At 29.0% G+C, this 6,578-nt stretch overlaps 1 protein-coding gene and 1 long non-coding RNA gene across 2 annotated transcripts in view; one reads left to right on the top strand and one right to left on the bottom strand.

The window, feature by feature from the left end:
- LOC105450911 (mitogen-activated protein kinase-binding protein 1-like) overlaps positions 1 to 6,578 on the bottom strand; it is a 51,278-nt gene that overhangs the window by 10,596 nt on the left and 34,104 nt on the right. The gene's annotated exons all lie outside the window — the stretch shown is intronic.
- LOC105450909 overlaps positions 1 to 6,578 on the top strand; it is a 24,369-nt gene that overhangs the window by 16,830 nt on the left and 961 nt on the right. The window lies entirely within an intron of this gene.

Below are 6,578 nucleotides of genomic sequence, written 5' to 3'. Positions count from 1 at the left end.
AATATGATTTGTGTGTGTGTGTGTGTATGTGTGTGTGTGTGTGTGTGTGTGTGTGTGTGTGTGGGTGTGTGTGTGCGTGCGTGCGTGCGTGCGTGCGTGCGTGCGTGCGTGCGTGCGTGCGTGCGTGCGTGCGTGCGTGCGTGCGTGTGTGTGTGTGTAAGTCAATGGGTGGCTGAATAAGTGGGTAAAAATAAAATATATATTACTTATTGTTACCCCATTGTTTGAAATATATGCTTTTAAAGCTAAATAATAGCATACTACCCCCCCCCCTTCCTCCCACACAAAAATATTCTCCCACATACACTATTCTTAAATGTGTAAGTAAATCGCATATTATTATCTAAATTTTGGATATATTAAAAAAAAACTGATTTGGAACATAAATAATGATATAATAGTTGTAATAAAATACAACACTTCAAACGACTGTAACAAAAAAACTAGTCATTTTAAACTTTTGTGCCTCAGAAAACTTGATCAGTGAGTCAAGAATTATAACATACTAAAGTTTCAGCCAATTTCATCGAGGACCAAAAACTCGTGATTTTGTACGAGATCTTATAACAATTAAGTAGATCACCGGTAACAAATTACTTATAATTGGCACAAAATATATCAATTGTTCAGTATTACATGAACACGACAATGATATTTAACTATGAATCTTCAATTCTTAACACGTTATTGTCAGATGTTATTTATTTTTAACACTATCTCTTAGTTCCAATTCTTATTCTAATGACACATTGATAGAATACAATTATTATATGATTGCGTTAGTGGCAGCTATAAATACATGTAACTTCTTTTTATCATTTGTTTTCTGTAATGTGATTATATGATCACATAACAAATACATTGTAAAGGAAGATTAGCGCAAATGAATGTTAAAATTATTTAAATTAAGTGTTAAGAATACAGAGAATTAATCATAAATATTTGAAGTACAACATATCATAAAAAAATCATACCGTTTTCTTTTATGTAACTAATTGTAAGCTAAGAATAGGCTAATGTGATCAAAACGATTCTTGGTGCTTAATAATATTTATGTGTGAATCTTACAATTTTCAATTCAAGCAAACTGTGCACCAATTTATCGGTCTTAAAACACAGCTCTAAACTAAATCCGGAGTAATATCACAAGCAAGATAAACTTTTCATGGTCAATTTATATTAATGTTTATCTATATTTGATGCCTGAAAAAGATATTCTTTCTAAAGTTACTGGTTATTGCAATAAATATTACCATATGCTTCGATAGTCAAATGATAAGATTCCTTGCTCGGATAACAAGGAAGTCCAGGCTACAAATCCTGAGATCTAATATTTTTCGCAATAAGCTATTCTACATTTAAAAGATGTTCACTAGCATCAAAATTATTAAATTGCTTGTCAATTTAATTGTGAAAAAAATATGATTTAATATCATATTTCGGATTCAGTTTAGAGTTGTGTTTAGGATCGACAAAATAGTTTGCTTGAATTGGAAAATTCATAAATATTATCAAGCACCAAAAATCACCACATTGATCACTTATTCTCATCTTAATTATTTGAATCGTCGATTTATATTAATATTTTCTTTTATAATTTATTTCATTGCTATAAAATATTAATATATTTTAAGTAAAAATATTATTGTTTAATATATTTAAAATAGCAATTAAATTTTTTAGTTATTTTGTCATAGAACTTTGGGGAACAAAAATATCATTCATATATAAATGACGTGACGTAGCAGTTCACACAAATACGAGGATAAGTAAAAAATTATCTACACCACTTTTGTTTCCACAATTTTTTCCATAAAAGTAGGAGTTTAACAAGTATATCATTTTTCTACATAGTCTCCTTGGCTTTTCAATGCACTTGGTCTAGCGATTCACAAGCTTCTGTATTTCCTCCAGGAAGAAGGTTTTTGATTGGTCGCGCAGCCATTTATGTACCGCTTGCTGTACCCCGATTCTGTAACTCTCAACGACAATTCGGTATCGTTATATTGTCGTTGCGCAGTTTTTTTATCATACAAAATATCTGAGCAACGACAGTATAACGATACCGACACTATCGTTAGGAGTTACAGAATCGGTACCCTGGCTGATAATAAAGTGATAGGGATAACGACAGTATCAGTATCGTTATACTGTAGTTGCGCAGATATTTTGTATGGTAAAAAAGCTGCGTAACGACAATATAACGATACCGAATTGTCGTTAAGAGTTACAGAATCGGGGTATAGGAAGTGGTGCATAAATGCGCGACCAACCAAAAACCTTCTTCCTAGAGGGAATACAAAAGCTTGTGGATCGTTGGACCAAGTGTATCGAAAAGCAAGGAGACTATGTAGAAAATAATGTACTTGTTGAACCCCTACTTTTATGGAAAAATTGTGAAAACAGAAGTGTAGATAATTTTTGACTTACCCTCGTAGTTATTTTTAAATAACAAAATTAAGATATTTGAAGTTCGGAAACTTTTGGGATCGTGTAAAATGTATCAATATTTAAATGATAGTCATATTTATCTATAAAATATTACATATAAGTTTTACAATAATTAAAAATAACACTAGAAAATTTTAATTCAGATAAACATTACATATTTGTTTATTTTTCTTGAATGCAAAAAAATGTTTCCTTTAAATATTATTCTTTAAATCATATTTTTTTAAATAAAAATGTGGTTTTAAAAATAATTAAATAATTATTTTCGTTTTAGTTATTATGTTTATTAATTTTATCATTACCAATTGCTTTATAATTCTTATATATAATTTTTATCTTTATTTAAATTATCTTAAATTTCATTATTTACACGGTCTGTCCCACAAGTTTCCGAATTTTCATTAAAATTTATTCTGTAAGGTAATAATTATAAATGTTTATAATCATTCAAAATATCCCTTTCGAAGGAAAATATTGTTTACAATAGTCATATATTTTAGAAAATTACGCTAACAATAAGTCTCTTTTTTGAATGGTCGAAATGGCCTCGGTTGAAGCCTTCTAAATGTTCAAAATAGTTTCGAATTGCTTTCCCTTCAGCTTCATTTTAGCTTCGGGAACAAAAAACAGTCACATAGTGCCAAATTTCATGAATACGGAGGATGATCATGGACTACGACTAATTTGAAAGGAGAAATTTACGCACGGTGATGTATTTGTGAGCCGGAGCATTGTCATGCAGAAATGACCAGCTGCCTTGCGCTCGGTATTGAGGACAAACCCGACCAATTCTTGCCAGCAAATGCTTCATTTCACACAGAATTTAATATTTACTCTTTGCTCCATCATGAATTTTCGACGTGTGTCACAAAGGTATTATCGGTTTTATACTTGTGATAAAATAGTCGTTAGAGGGATTTCAATTCAACTTACAGAATTTGTGAACGAAATTTCAATGAAGATAGCAACCTTATTTATATTGATGATGTCACTAATACTGTCCGTATACGAAGAAAGTTCGGAAATTTTTGGGACCGTGTAAAATATATCAATATTTAAATAATGTCATATAAATCATATGAATTTATCTATAAAATATTACACATAAGTTTTACAATAATTAAAAATAACACTAGAAAATTTTAATTCAGATAAACATTACATATTTACATTAGTAGATACGTTTATATACGTTTATTATAAATGACACTTGTTACAAAAGGAGCAGAATCATTACAATAAAGATACCGTAATACGATTCTATAATATCATACTGATGTTGTGTTTGGAAAGACCTCTCAAAGATGCTGATAAGCTGTGAGAATACGATTTAATCCTTTCCCGGCGGATCTCTCCTATGCATGGAGATCCATTCACGGGGCCGTGCGAAGCAGGTATACGCCGTGCCTGCACGACCTAGTAAAACTAGCACACTATCCATCCAAGTACATCTCGACACACATGACAGTCATAGGCTCGATTATGCCTGGCAAATGCGGTATATATTAACGCATGTATATGCATATCTCTCAATTTATCATAAGAATTATATATTAGGTCAATTTAACATGATGGTTTAAAGATTATTAAGTTAATTATTCAGCATATAATGTATCTAGAGTATCTAATAACTTCGGCGATGGTAATAAAGCAATTTAATCAAACTGGTTGACTCGATAACGCTCGTGCCACATCAATAGCTTCGCTTCTTTAATTATAAATAGTTCATTAAAGTTTATATTGCAGTTAAATAATAACTGTAGCATAAACTCTAATAATTTTTACTACACAATTTCAGAGCAATTTAAAAAACATTTTAATCTCTGAAATGATGGTAAAAATAACTATTATCATTTGAAATGATAATAGTTATACGATAATTTAGTAACAAAATATCACAAAATATTTTATTATAAAGTTGTTAAAGAGAAAGCTTTAGGGATCTCAAACAAATTTAAAAAAATTTTTTTTCATTCTGTATAATTTTAAAATTAAAATTTTTCTGTCAAATTTTGTATGATCATTTTTTAAGTAGTGTCGTTGAAACAAAAAACATTATTGAGAAAAAACTTTACTAAGTTTTTGAAGTTTTTTGACTTCACTAAGTTTTTGAAGTTTTAAATCGGAATGTCAAAGAACGGTGTTTTAACGGTAAGCTTTATATTCAGCAGGTCTAGTAATATAAACCGATAAAAATAAACCGATTTTAAACGGTTTCCTCACGGGCAAATTTTGGCTCTATGGTTCTTTTCAAATGTTTCTGCTAAAATAATTTTGTAATCATTTTTTGCAAAATAAATAAATTTGTGGTTTTTATTACTGATTCAAAGGTGCTTTTGTTGAAGAATTATGTTAATTCAATATATTGTATATGGTACAAGTAACAGAAATTTAGATTAGGTTAGAACAAATTATGTAAAATAAGGTTTGGCTTAGATAAAATTTTATTTTAAATTTGTTATTTTGATAATACATATAAAAATAAAAGAAAAAAATTTTTTCTATTATATATTTAAAGTTAGATTTAGATCAAACAAATGGACGCAAACAAACATGAATAAGTAGTAACTTGCTTCAATAAATGCAAATGATGCATATAAAAAAATTTATTTCCTATCAAGTAAATTCCTATTAAAAAAAAATCTAAATACTAAATTATAATTATCTATAATGTTATCTTTTTAAAAATCGTATAATATACCACGATATATCATATAATATACCACGATACATTATAACTTATAACAACCTGTTATCGTATTTATAATCATACGCAATAAATCAGTAAAATTATATGTTGCAAGTGAAAGAATAATCAGAAAAAAATTATTTTTTTTGAGAGTGCGAAAGCAGGTAAACTATGTCTTTCTCGAGTATCTATTTCCGCTTTAATTTGACCTAAACACAAAATTCGTATTTTCTTCCTCATTGTAGAATTTTGTGAATGACGAACATATGCATAAACATTCTGCTCAATTTTTCAATGATTTTAATGGAGAAAGTAGTAGAGCAGGACAATGATTTAAGCTATAATCCAATATTTCCAATTTGCAATATTCATAGTCAGTGCTGAAAATATATAGCGTATGTTACGTGCATTATAGATTTTTAACAGTGAATATCAGAACGCAACCTTAATAATACAAGTTTTGTTTGTGTTAATTTCAATGCGCTTTTTCATTGTTATATTCTGTCTTTTAAAGCAAAGTAAATTTTCAATAATTATTCGCATAAGATCTCTTACAATGAAAATAAGATTAAGTTTTTTTTATAGTCATATATGTAATAGTATTCGTAAAGTTCGTGGAATAGACGACGAATGAGACATAACAATAACAATAATTTCTTAATGCTTTCTCATCGCTTTAAAGAGAAGTTCAACATCGCCGGGATTGTGAAATCGAAAGGATAAAGAGATTGGTGAGAGGATGAAATTCTTTGTGGAAAGTTGTGGTGAAAACGATCAAATTGATGCAAATACGTGAGAAAAAGACTGTCATCGCCCGAGAAATAAAAGGATCAACACAAAATATTACTAGGCAATCTTCAAAATTAACCTTTAAAGAACAAACTATTTTTAAAATCTTACAGCTTTTCTTCTGACGATGAGTAAGATTAATTATAATTAATTTTATTCCTTGCTTTAAAATATGACGTATTTCAACTATATACTGAGAGAAAACGAAATAGTTATGGCAACCATAATTTGAAAACTGTGGAAAAATACCTGCAATTAGTTTTACAAAGTAATAAGAAATAGTAATAAAAACAGTAATGAATACTATAAAAATAGTCATAGATAATAACATACAGGATGTCCCAAAACCCGCAGATTTCTTTTTAAGTGCGGATTATTTGAAATATTCTAAGACAAAAATCCTAATACAAAAATGTCGAGATTATAATAATTTTTAAATTAATAGCGATTAAAATTGGCTAATCACAGAGCTGACATTTTGCGCGCTCAGGCACGATGATATGACAAGTGAAGAGATGCTACGAGAACCTTCTTAATAACGCCGAGATTGTCATACAAATATGCATACAAATATTTTTGCTAAGAAATTATTTTTTCTTTTATATGAAACCTATTTGTACATTAAATTAATATCGGAACATTACGATAT

Source organism: Wasmannia auropunctata, unplaced genomic scaffold, assembly GCF_000956235.1.
Source record: "Wasmannia auropunctata unplaced genomic scaffold, wasmannia.A_1.0 LD336053.1, whole genome shotgun sequence".
NCBI classification, from domain to species: Eukaryota; Metazoa; Arthropoda; class Insecta; order Hymenoptera; family Formicidae; genus Wasmannia; species Wasmannia auropunctata.
The sequence above is the reverse complement of the archived record's forward strand: the minus strand, read 5'-3'. Positions and strand labels throughout refer to the sequence as shown.